The sequence below is a fragment of the Stegodyphus dumicola genome, chromosome X1 (genome assembly GCF_044657685.1).
Source record: "Stegodyphus dumicola isolate Sdum_Otavi_A_Nest chromosome X1, ASM4465768v1".
Taxonomy (NCBI): domain Eukaryota; kingdom Metazoa; phylum Arthropoda; class Arachnida; order Araneae; family Eresidae; genus Stegodyphus; species Stegodyphus dumicola.
In genome coordinates this window covers 227,382,269-227,396,327 of record NC_140780.1, presented here as the reverse complement: position 1 = coordinate 227,396,327, position 14,059 = coordinate 227,382,269, and positions in this window count along the sequence as shown.

Below are 14,059 nucleotides of genomic sequence, written 5' to 3'. Positions count from 1 at the left end.
TGTTTTTTTCCAAAGTTAGGGAGTTTTCAAATGGCTACCCATTTCAGAGAAAGAGAGAGAGAGAGAGAAGGTGTAGAGCGTTCATTTCAGTTTTCCAACATTAGAAGGTCCCAAAATACCTTCTGAATTCAAAGAGAGATCGTGTAGAGCGTTCATTTCCAGTTCTCCAAGATCAGAAGAAGAGGGTCCGCTTTTCCCAAAAGGGCTTTCCGCATTCAGAGACAGCGAAATGCAGACTTCAGTTTTCTCCCTCCCCAAGAATAGAGGGTCCCAAAATGGCTTCCCATTTCAAAGAGAGAGGGAGAGGCGTTCATTTCCATTCTCCAAGATAGGGTCGTCTGCTTTTTCCCAAAATGGCTTCCCAATTCAAAAAGAGAGAGAGAGAGAGTAAAAGGGTGTGTAGAGCGGTCATGTTCATTCTCCAAGATAGGGTCGTCAGCTTTTTCTCAAAATGGCATCTCCCCATTCAAAAAGAGATCGTAACCAATTTTTTCCAGTTTTTTCCAAGATGGGGGGGGAGAAGAAAACCTAGGATGGAATAACACGACACACAGAGAGAAAGAGAAAAAAAACGCCATCTTGTCATTTTCTGATAGGGTACCGGTGTTCGAATACTTTTGTGACCGACTGTCTGATTATACTGGGAGAACCATAAAATCGGAAAAGCGATGGGTTTCACAGTTAACGAGGCAATCGAAGACAGACTGGGAAAGAGAGATCCTTTTTTTAGCTGAGAAGCAGATTGCCCTGGAAATCCGTGACTCTGACCATATAATTTCACCATAGACTCTTTGAACGGTATTCAGGAGACATCCTCCATGAGGAAAAAAAATCTCCTCTTCCCCTTCTAAATCCACTGGAAAGAGAATGAGGTGGAAGAGATCCATCCACGAGAGATCATACTCTTGAACGTCAGACAAATATGAAGTCGAATAGCTGAAACAAAAAATGCTTGAAAAGTCATCGAGTCTCGAAAATGTAGGTCTCTCTCTCTCTGAAGGAAATGAGAAAATGGGAATCTGTGTTTTTCTTCCTCAACGGCTGACATTCATCTGAAGTGACACTCGAAATGCTTAAATAGATAAACGAGAAACCATTCTTAAAAAAATGACGCTGTGTCGTCAATTGGAGAATCGAGTCGGCTGGGAAAATATTTTGAGAGCCAGGAAAAAAAATTTTCTAACTCTATTAAAAAAAAAAAAACTTTTTGTTAATTTTTATCATGTCTTTAGACATGATAAAAATTAACTACCTTCCCCTTTTGTCTGGGAATGTTGTCTCACCGTTTCTAAAAATAGACCATCACTCATCCTTTCTAAAAAGAATAAAATTCCAAGAATGGGTTCTGGTGTATTTTTAGAAACGGAGAGACAACATTCCCAGACAAAAGGAGGGTAGAGTTAATTTTTATCATGTCTATAAGACATGATAAAAATTAACCAAAAGTTTTTTTTTTTTTTTTTAGTTAGAGAATTTTTTTTTCCCGGCTCTCAAAATTTTTTCCCAGCCGACTCGATTCTCCATTGACAAGACAGCGCCATTTCTTTTAAGAATACACTCTCGCTTATCTATTTAAGCATTCCCAGTTTGGCTTTAGATGAGTGTCAGCCATTGAAGAAAAAGCATCCTGTCACTTGGGAGAGACATATTTTGAGGAGTCAACATGTTGTGTGGACCGTTGAGATAGATTTTTCTCTTCCCATTGTGTGGACATTGTTGAGCGTTTTGTGAAGCTTTGAAAGAATGGAGGGGTTTTGATGGAGAATATTTCTTTTTATTGAATTTTTAAAAAAGATTTAAGATTGACATTTTATAACAGGTTTTACATGGAAAGAAGGTTTTTCTTCTAGTTTGACGACTTCTTTTTCTTGGGAGATGTTTCTATTGGAAAGATGGAAGGAAAGACGATTCCCACATTGAAGAAGGTTCATGAGAAACTCGTACGGATCTTGGTTCTCTTCTCGAGCCGAAATATCATACGGAATCCGGGACATGTTTTGCAATCGCTCCAGTTCCTCCTCGTATTTTTGCTTGCTCGCCAATTTCATGCGGGGACGAAACTGGTCCAGAATATACAATCCCTGGGGTTGAGTCACTCGAGAAAAAGCGACATATTGCTGAAATCGATTAAAAGGTCCGTGCATGTAAATTGCGATCGACGGAAAGGTGGCTCCTTGGGCTTTATGAGCCGTGATCGCTTCGGCTAACATCAAAGGAAACTGTTCGCGATAAAATGCGAGTGTTTTCGTCGAACAGGTGTCAATACGAATGGAGACGCGATCGATAGGAGCTAGACTATTCGAAAATTGCAGCCAGACTCGCGTCACAACTCCGTCTTCATCCTGGTCTATTTGGTGTAGTGTTCCAATCGCTCCATTCATCCATCCTTTGGATCTATCGAGCGTTTTAGTCAATTGATATCGCGCTCCTCTTTGTAAATGGAGGACGGATTCGAGATTCGCCATCTGAGATCGATGTAAATGTTGACTCCGTTTCATCATCCTCTTCCGCAATTTTTCGCTCTCGGAATAAATCACGTCTCGAGCCAGACACGAACAGTACGTCCCTCGGGATTGGAGACGTTTCATATTATATTTCTCTGCATCCTTGCTCGAAAAACAGAGAATAATAGCTTCGCGAGGAATTTCGTCGAAACTGCGAACGCGGGACTGGAAAAATGCCACATCGTCCGGTTCTAAAAAGTGATTTCTCGTTAAACGATCGAGTCTCTCCTCGTAATCCAGAGAAAATCGCATACATTCGACTAGTTCATAGTAGAGCGTGGATTGAGGCGTCCACCACCCTTCAGAATAAAAAATGGGCATGTCGCGAATCGGTTGGAGCTGCTGCAAATCTCCAAATTTAATCATATGCACATTCCCAAACGGCTTATCCGGCACATGACACAATTGTCGAAGTTGCTGGTCGAGGCGCGAAAATAAATTGGATCCGATCGTGGAAATGTCATCCAAAATCACCATCCGTAAAGGAGCATACAGGGGTCTGTAATAGTCTAAAGTCTTTTGGGTCAGAGGTCGAACAAAAGTCCCGTTCATTTGAAGACGCAGGGCATGATGCAAAGTATCTCCCGTAATGTAGACCGCTCCTTGAGCACTGAGTGCGAGTTTGAGAACCGAGCACGCTTCGCTAAAAAGAGGCGTTCGAATCAGAGTTTGGTATAAAGCTTGGATCAGGAAAGACTTACCCGTTCCGGCAGATCCTTGCACAATAATATCCAGAGGAGGGGGACGTTTCGATTCAGGTAACGCGTAATAGGTGTACAAACGGACGAGAACGTAGATCAGGAAATTGTATTGCTCTTTATTACATTGTCGAATACATTTTTGATAGCCTTCTTCGGACCACATATCCTTATACTACAAATTCGTATAGCTTTCCCACTGCTTGGGAGGAAGATGTTTCTTTCGCGGTCGGGAGTTCTTTTTAAGAACAGCATAACGTTCCCTTTGAAGTATTCGTTCTCGCTCTCGATTAGCTGAATTGCTTCGCCAGCGTCGTTTCTGTTCACGCATTCTTTCCCTAAGACGTTCTCTACTGGATAGACTCATCGTGACACCACTCAAAAAGGTGAAGTGTGTGTATAGAAAATCACTTCCTTTAATTTATATACATATACTTTTTGAGGAGGGCGGATGTGAAATGACCTCGTCTCGAAACGAACCAATAGCACTTCGAGAAGACTTGGAACGAGATAGGTTTCTTAGAGAGAGAGAGAGGGACACAAAAAAAATATATAAAAAATCAGAATGATTTATCCGTCGACCTCTAGGCTAAAAGTAAACAAACAAAATTTGAAAAGGTCAAGGTGAACTCACTGAATTCATCTTAGAAATCAGATAGGAAAAAAAAATGAGGGTACCCATGTTTCCTCTTCAACAACATAGACTCATCTAAAACGAAACTCGGAATGCTTACACAAATAAACAAGAATCCATTCTTAAATAAAAAATGGGGACGTCTTGTCGATCGAGTGGGCTGGAAAAAATTTCTGTAACTCTGACAAAAAAAAAAAACTTTTTGTTAATTTTTATCATGTCTTTAGACATGATAAAAATTAACTACCTTCCCCTTTTGTCTGGGAATGTTGTCTCACCGTTTCTAAAAATAGACCATCACTCATCCTTTCTAAAAAGAATAAAATTCCAAGAATGGGTTCTGGTCTATTTTTAGAAACGGAGAGACAACATTCCCAGACAAAAAGAGGGGACAGTTAATTTTTATCATGTCTATAAGACATGATAAAAATTAACCAAAAGTTTTTTTTTTTTTTTTTAACTCAAAAATTTTTTTCCCAGTCAACTTGGCTGGACAAGACATCTCCGGATTCTTTCTGGAATGGACTCTATGATCTATTTAAACATTTCGAGTTCCGAGTTTCGCTTCAGTTGAGTGTGAGCCGTTCTAGAAGAAGAAACCATCCTGTGACTGGATAGAGAGAACTATTCCTTTTTTCCATTCACCCGTTGTGTTGAACCGTTCAGATATTTGCTTTTATTAATATTTTTTTTCCTAACCCACGCGTCTTTAAACAATGGAATAGTTTGAAAGGATCAACCCATTTTATAGATATCAACCTCATACCTTCATCTCAACGGGTCTCGAGTGGGAGGAAGGAAGGAGCAGGCGACGAGAACTAAGCATGTCTGTTTATCGAGTAGACGCATCGGGGAAAGAACGATACCCGACCGACCCCCAACATCCTCATTACGAATTATACGTCACGGATCCTGAAGGAAATCCTATCTTGGCTCGAGACAAAAACGGTCATGAGTATTACGCGGTAGATTTAAACGGAAACCAATACATTTTAGCTCCTCGACGGTATGCCCGAACGGCTTTTGGACGAGAATACTACCCGAAATTTCAAAATGAGGACGAGTATTCGCTTTATACGTCTGTTTTATTCCCTTATGCCAAAGACGAATCGGGGCATGAAATGTATCCTAAAAAGGCGGATGGAGTCGAATATTGTTTAACGGCCGGCGATCGAATTCGTTATGCTCGCGATGCTTGGGGAAACGAGTTTTATTCTCGAAGAGCGGATCAGCAAACGGAATACCTCTGTGAAGAAGTGGGGTATGCGAAAAGAGCCGACGGATCCGAAACGTATCCTAAATTTTATATCTACACTTCTGGTTAAGATCTCTCTCTCTCTATCGAAAGAGAAGAAAATAATAAAGAGTGTGTTACTGCAATGGAGCATTCTGACGCGGAACCTGTTTCGTATTCCATTTGGTGTGTGAAATGCCGAACCAAGACCGATACGGTCGCCGTCCACTATCGCATGTCGAAAAATCGACGGCCGATGGTCACGGGAAAATGTCAGGCGTGTGGAACCAAGAAACAACAGTTTATTACAAATGCTTCCGTTCCACCTGGAATTCAGTTCCTGGATGAGGAGGAAGAAAAAGGAAAATGTTCCGAGTAAGAAGAAACAAGTATTTTCAAATCAAAAATTGGAAAAAGATGGATCTTTCTATTATATGCTCTCCTAAAGCGGGTGGTTCACCTTTACAGTTTGGCATACAGACGGATTCGCATAATCCGGTTCCAAGACTCGTGAATTTTCCTCAACCGGCAACTCCACCCTTAGATACTTCTTCTTTGAATGAGTTTTCTAGCATTCTGAAAGAATATCTAAACGTCGTGAGAGAATTGATTCTTCCCCTGCAACGAAATGTTGAAGAAAAGAGCTCTGAATGTGGAAGCAAGGACACGGATCCAAAGCCAAATTCGGAGGGTTGAAAGGGATAGGTGAAAATCCATTATTAAAAAAAAAGAAACAATGGTGATGTCATGTCTTGTCGATCGAGTCGGCTAGAAAAAATTCTCTAGATGAGATTGAAGAAAAAAAAACTTTTGGTTAATTTTTATCATGTCTTAAGACATGATAAAAATTAACTCTCTCTTCTTTTTGTCTGGGAAGGATGTCTCACCCTTTCTAAAAATAGACCATCACTCACCCTTTTTCAAGGCAATTATTCCAAGAATGAGTCATGATCTATTTTTAGAAACGGTGAGACAACCTTCCTAGACAAAAAGGAGGGACAGTTAATTTTCATCATGTCTTCTAGACATGATAAAAATTAACTGTCCCTCCTTTTATAGGATCCTTATGATCCTTATGATAAAAATTAACTGTCCCTCCTTAAGACATGATAAAAATTAACTCTTTCTTCTTTTTGTCTGGGAAGGATGTCTCACCCTTTCTAAAAATAGACCATCACTCACCCTTTTTCAAGGCAATTATTCCAAGAATGAGTCATGATCTATTTTTAGAAACGGTGAGACAACCTTCCTAGACAAAAAGGAGGGACAGTTAATTTTTATCATGTCTAGAAGACATGATAAAAATTAACCAAAAGTTTTTTTTTTTTTTCATCACTCAGAAAATTTTTTTCAGAGCTCTGAGAATTTTTTTCCCAGTCGACTCGATGATCCAAACAACAAGACATCCAAAATTGTTTCTAGAAGAAACTCTCGCTTCTCTATTTAAACCCCTCGCGTTTCCAACTTCAGATCTGTGTGTGCTGTGCACTCAACCTAGAATTGCGCTTCTCCTCCCTCCTGGAAAGAGCCTTTTTTTTTCCTGAGCTCTTAGCATTTTTTTCTCAGCTTCATTTCCATTCTCCAGGTTTCTGTCTCCTCCTTTCCGTTAACACTGCAAAATTTCTAAATTTCTCATCACTCGGAGCTTGGAAATCTGTCATAAAAAAAAACATGACATAGCTCTGCTTTCAAGGAGTCGGTTTAGATTCGTTAGGATCATGGCTGATTTTCCATGATGGCTCTCCAACCTCAATATTAGAGTTTGAAAGGAATAAGGTAAAAAAGTTCGTCCTAGATATGCAACGAAACGTAAAAAGAGCGACGAGGATCTAAAAAAGCTACGACCGTTTCCAGAAGGGGAGGGAGCAATGGATATTCAGGTGAGTCCACAGCATGGACGGCACGAAAATGAAACGGCTTCCGCAGATAACAGAATGTTCGAGATGTCTGTCGTCGATCAAGTCAGCTGGTAAAATTTTCTAAGAGCTGAGAAAAATGTTCGCATACCTTCACAGAAATTCTTTCCAAGAGGGAGAAGTGTGTATCCAGGTCGAATTCACAGCACAGACTGAACTGAAGTTGCAAACACGAGTGGTTTAAATAGAGAAGGGAGAGTTCCTTCTAGAAACAATTTGGATCTGTCTTGTTTGGATCATTGAGTCGGCTGGGAAAAAATTCTCAGAGCTTTGGAAAAATTTCTGAGTGATAAAAAAAAAAAAAAAAAAAAAAAAAAAAAACCCTTTTTGTTAATTTTTATCATGTCTTCTAGACATGATAAAAATTAACTCTCTCTTCTTTTTGTCTGAGAAGGATGTCTCACCGTTTCGAAAAACAAACCGTGACTCATTCTTGGAATAATTGCCATGAGAAGGATGAGTTTTGGTTTCGTTTTCGAAAGGGTGAAACATCCTTCCTTGACAAAAAGAGGGGACAGTTAATTTTTATCATGTCTATAAGACATGATAAAAATTAACAAAAAGTTTTTTTTTTTATTTTTTTTTATTACTCAGAAAATTTTTCCCCTCCAACCAACTCAATGGACTAGACGATAAGTTTTTAAGAATGGACGTTTTGTTATTTATGCAGATATTCCGAGTTTCGCGTCAGGTAAATGCGCGCTCACCTTAGATTGAATTCCCTTCAGACAGGTCTAGAGATTGGATAACCCATCAAGAATTCTTCGACAGGTTTTTGGAAAAAGAAATCGTCAAGAAGTGAGTATTGATTTTGATATTTTCTTTTCAACCTTGGGTCAGTTTCTAGTGCATTCCTATACTAATTCCATTGTATTTAAAAAAAAATAATGTCAGCACGGACTGATCTGACCCGAAACGCTTGCCCATCCAGTTGGCTGCTGGAGGGAGGGAAAAAAAAAGAAATTTGTTGTGAAGGATATGTCAATTCTTTTCTAAAAATAGATTTCTAAGAAAAGAATGAACCTTTGTTGGAAATCTATTTTTAGAAACATGTCTAGACAACATGTTCACAAGAAAAAAAATTCTTTTTTTTTCCTGAGAGTGAAATGATTTTTTTCTTTCCACCCACTTTTCTTATTCTTTGGGAGGAAGGAAGAACTTCCCTTCCCCCCGCCTTTTTTCCTCTATTATTTATATAGATCCGAGTTTTTCTGCCTACAGCGTTCATTCTCGTTTTTCCTTCTCAACCGAGCAAAACTAAAATGTCGACCGATGCTGTTGCAGTTCTACCTACCCTGGTGGAAATCACGCCCGTCTGTCATCTCGATGTAGCTGATCAATGGGAACCTCTCTCCCGTTTCGAAGAATGGTTTCGGGACCCGGAGCGTATGGAACAAATCGTCCAAGAAACCATGTGCTATTTATCCTGTTACGATGGAAAAATCCTGCATTATTTTTCGTCCATCGAAGTTTTCAAGGACTTTGCTTTCCAATCGATGATGGAGGCAGGAACCTTTCGCTTACACGCTTATCTGCGATGGGAAAATGTGATCGCCGTCGATGCTGGAACTTTTTTAAAACTGTTTTACGTTTCACCCGAGTGGGTTCATATTCTTCAAACCGGAGAAGCTTCTATCCGTCTTTATGGATGGGAAATGGAATCAGAAGCCGACGGGTATCGTATGATTCCCTATCGACTGCGAGCTCGCTCCGTGTACATTATTCACGGACCTCTTTACTACCAACTCCAATTTCATGACAAGACGGTGTTTGCCGTAGACGCCCTCTCCAGGAAGAAAATGGAGTCTTTACGAGCGTTGCATCCTGAACAGCATTTCCAATTCCCTGCTCGCGAGGAAGAGAGGAGAAGGAAAAGATCCAGAAGGAGGAGACACCTAAAGAGGTAATAAAAAGAAGTCGGAAGGTAGAAGCATATTTGTTTTTTCATTAACGGAAAAAAAAACTGTGGATCATTCTTTGTATATTTCTTGGGAAAAAAAAGACTAATAGTCATAATAGAGGGAGTTAGGAGGGACCCCATCTATATATAACTCTCTATATAAATCGGAAGCGTCAACAGGACGGTCCACCGAAAACAATCTACCTTATCTTTCTCAGAACAGAGTGGAAAAAAGGCCAAGATGCGTGGACTCATTGGAAGCAAAAAAATTCGAGTGGTTTAAATAGATAAGTGAGAAAAGATTTTGAGAGGTGTTGTTTTATGGATGGAGCTGGCTGGGAAAAAAAATTGGCAAAGCTCAGAGAAAAATTTCCTGAATTGAAAAAAAAAAAAAAAAAAAAAAAAAAAAACTTTTTGTTAATTTTTATCATGTCTTATAGACATGATGAAAATTAACTCTCTCTTCTTTTTGTCTGGGAATGATGTCTCACCGTTTCGAAAAATAGACCATCACTCATCATCCTTTCTAAAATAATAGAATTTCAAGAATGGGATATGTTCTATTTTTCGAAACGGTGAGACATCATTCCGAGACAAAAAGAAGAGAGAGTTAATTTTTATCATGTCTATAAGACATGATAAAAATTAACCAAAAGTTTTTTTTTTTTTTTTTCACAGCGCTGAGAAATTTTTCCCAGTCGACTCACTCATCCAAACAAGACATCTAAAATTGTTTCTAGAAGGAGCTCTCATTTTTTTCTATTTAAGGAACTTGAGTTTCGGCTTCCCATCAGTCTGTACTCTGCATTCAACCTGGATACCCATTCTTTGGAGATAGGGGGGAAACTTTCGCAGTTTTGTTTTCTGAAACTCTCTATGGATCAGAGAATCTCACACATATCCTCCTCCGTGGATCGAAATGGACTGACCGCCATATCTGTTTTAGATAATAGTTTTGAATTTTCCACCTCCTCCACAAGATTGGACTATCTCAATATTTTTTTTAAAGAAAAACAAAGTTATTTTTTATGATTATTCTACAATTTTTAGGTTTTCTTTCCCCCCACTTCTCTTTAAGAAGAATAAAAACATAAAGCACATTGAAACAGTTCCGATAAATTTTGAAACTGAAAGTCCATCACCTTGTTCTCCACGGGACTAAAATAAGTTTCCCCGGTCTGAGAATCTTCTTGGATTTGAAGAGGTTCTCTCATCACTCTCTGAAGGCAGGTCGAAAAGAGGAGAGCGTCTGGACCCAAATCGTTGAGGAGTCTTTCCAGGGAATTGAAGGTGGTAAAAGGAGTATAGCGGAGAATCCGGCTAGGGCGGTCCGACGTATCGATCCAGAGATCCGTCGTTAAGGATCGGTAAGGGCGAAAAGGGGCTCGAGAGATCCATTGCTGAATAGTCCGTTGACTTTTCAGACTCATCCAAGTCCCTTGCTGGGAAAGGCAAGTTACGAGTTCCGATCCTCGAAAATAGAGCGTGCCCGATCCCAAGTAAAACGTGAGGGGAATTGTCTTGGCGAAACGGAAATGAATCGCGAGGGAAAAAGACTCTCGCCGTAACCACTCCATGGCGTTTGGTTTTCTCTTTCTCCTGAGGACGAGATGGAAAGAAAAAAGAAAAGACAACTTTTCTCTCGGTTTCTTTTATATATAGGAAGAGAGAGGGGAAGGAGTGTTCTCGAAAAGACTCATGGGAAATTTCCTCTTCTTCTTCTTTTTGGGGTAGGTGGGAGGAACTCGTTTTTTTTTTTGGCGGAGAGAATGCGTCGGATGACATCCCGAGACATTTAAAAAAAGAATAGATAGGATGGATTCTTCAAATGAGAAATGCGGGGTGGCTAAGGGATCTTATTTTAAAGAATATTATTACCATTCTTCGAGGGTGAGACGTCTTACCATTAAGTCAGGTAATCCGAGATGATGAGCATTCCTTTTGACATGCCTCATATGTTTCCTAATAGTTATGTAACATAAATTTTCCAGGCTAAGAATACGTGGTTCAACAGCATAATTGAGTAACCGCATATTTTCCTCTTCCAATTTTCCATTTTTTCGCCAGCGTTCTAAAACGGTTTTGGGATCGCAACACCGGACATTCGCACCAGCAAGCAACAACATATCCACGATGAGTTTGCATCGTAATTGACAGGCATAGTGTAAAGGGGTAAAACCAAAAATATCATGTTTGTTCATGTCGCATCCAAGAAGAATCAGTTGCCGAACGATATCATCCATTGAGAACAAAATAGCGAAATGTAAAGCATTTCTTTTCGTTAATCTGTGTTCATAAAAAACGGGTGGTTCCGCGTTTATTATTAATTTTGTGAATATCCATTGATGAAAAATGTTAGAAAAACTCATATTGAATTCAACTCTATTAAATTTACGCGTAGCTTCTTTGATAGATAGGTAGGAGATATCCTTAAATTCTTCACTGGACGGGGTTCTTGAGAAGAGAGGGTAGAACCATGTTGGAGAGCACACACTCATTCTAAAAGGAAACACGGATTCAACTAAAGCGAAACTCGGAATGCTTAAATAGATGAGCGATAGTCCGTTCTTAAAAAATTGGATGGTTTTGTCCATCGAGTTGGCTGGGAAAAATTTCTGAAAGCCAAGAAAAAAAAATTCTAAACCTTAAAAAAAAAAAAAAAAAAAAAAAAAAAAAAAAAAAAAAAAAAAAAACTTTTGGTTAATTTTTATCATGTCTTAAGACATGATAAAAATTAACTCTCTCTTCTTTTTGTCTGAGAATGATGTCTCATCCTTTCGAATATGTTTCTAAAAATAAATTTCCAAGAAAGAAATGAGTCATGTTCTATTTTTAGAAGCATATCGAGACAACAGGTTATCAACATCATTTGAAAAAGAGGGTATAGTTAATTATTATCATGTCTAAAGACATGATAAAAATTAACAAAAAGTTTTTTTTTTTTTTTTTTTTTAGGTTAAAAAATTTTCTGAGAGAAATATTTTTCCCAACGACTTATCTTTTTTACTCCTACCTACTTTCATTCCCCCCTCTCACTCTTTCTCTATATAAACGATTGCAGAAGGAATCGCGGCTCATTTTCTTGAGCAGATAGGTCTAGAACAGATGGCTACGGGAGACTTAATCATGACGTGTGAAGACGATAATGAACCCTGTTTGGACTTGCAACCTTCTTCGCCTTTATATGAATGTGTTTCTTCGGAGAATGAGTATATCACGTCGTGGTCTGACATATCGCCAACTCCTTCTCCTCCACCTGTCCGCCGTAGGATCAAAAAGAAGAAACCTAATCCAATTCGTGATACTCCTTCTCTGAATTTCAATCCGCCGTTATCGCCCATTTCGTCTTCTTCCTCTCATTATTCAGAAATAATGGACCAATCCTCTCCACCACACATGCGTTCTACAATCGAAGAAGATCTTCCCTCCTCATCTCATTCTACTTCTTCTACTAAAAAAAAGAAATATCGAACTGAAATTCATCCGAGTGTCATAGGTGTGCTGGCCATCACGTCTGATGGATACACTCTGACAAACAGTGTCCGGTTTGCCTCTAGAGACATGAAAACGTATCGACCGCATACCAAATGGATTCAGCAATTGAATGAGGATCTGCGAAAACTTCATATTCAAAGACTGTATGTCGCGAATGAACATTGTCGAAAAAAAATTTATCAATTGCTCCGTGTTGAATCTGTATGGACAGTAAGCTATAAACCTTCTCGTCGTCCACAGAAATGTGGGTATTGTGGAACGAAATATTGTCATCGATTTATGGCTATGATTGCCCTGCAACAAATAGTGAAATATGGTGTCAATAAATATATTCATTGAAGAACCAAATGAAGTGTTTTTTTTTTTTATAGATGATGATTAGTATTTTGTCCAACCTCCTCTGTGTTCTATGACAGATGCAATTCGTCGAGGCATGGACGCGATTAATGTTTCAAAATAAGTTTCTTCCAAACTATAAAAAGCATCGCGGACCAAGTCCCATAATTCCAATCGGTTTCGAGCTACCCGATTCGCTAATCGACGTTCTAATTCCGCCCAAACATTTTCGACGGGATTCAAATCAGCTCCTTTAGGAGGCCAGTCTTCGACCATAGGAATTTCATGTTCTCGAATCCATTGTGTGACGCGTAAACTCGTATGGATCGGAGAGAGATCGTGCATGAACAAGAGACGGTGTTCGGTGATCAAATGGTTTAAAGAAACATCGGGAGGTTGACTATGATCGAGAAGCACCGGCTCTAAAATATTAAAGAGGTAATAGTCGGCATTTAAATGCTGGATCCCGATTCGACGGATTTGGTTGGGAAATTTTCCGCTCATGCACATCCAGACACTGAGATTAAAACGACCGGAACGTTGACGGCCTTCTAACGCAGAAGAAAAATAACGTTCGTCTTGATAACGCAGGACCTGTCGAGGCCGCCATACGCGAATAGGACCGTACCCGATCGAACTGAACACTTTCTCATCGGAAAATATAATCCGGGACCAATCGTCAACCGTCCATTCCGCACGCTGAGAAGCAAAGTCGTAGCGTCGTTGACGATGAATCTCCCGCAAATAATCTTTTCGGACGGGGATGCGCGACACTAATCCTTTTTCTTTTAATCGTCGACGAACCGTTTGAGCGGTGCAAGGCACTTGTAATCGACGACCAATATCCGTCGCGGGTAAAAAAGGATCACCCGTCGACATTTCAAAAATACGTTGATCCATTTCTTGGGTCGTGGCTCGAGGTCGGCCGGATTTGTGTTTCGTTTGATAGTTCTCCTCATTTTCCGAGGAGCGGGAGATCCAATATTGAACTGTGGAAGGAGCGACATTCAAGTGTCGAGCAATTTGACGAACCGTTTGCCCTCGTTCATAATACGAACGACGAATTTCCCGTCTTATTTCAATAGGTGTATACGGCATGATAAGAATAATACAAGTAGGATCTTGGTTACCATGTTCCTTGATTTCATTTCAACGTGTCACGGTCCCGATAAAATCGGAGCAGGTGTCAATGGTCAATTGCAGTGCACGGAATGTGATCAAATTCAAGATGCGTATGCTTTTATTTTACAAGCGTCCTTTCCTGATGACAGTGATCCGTTCTTATCGGCTCGTCTAGCTCGAGAATATGCGAATTGGACGGGAGATTTGAACGTACCCTGCA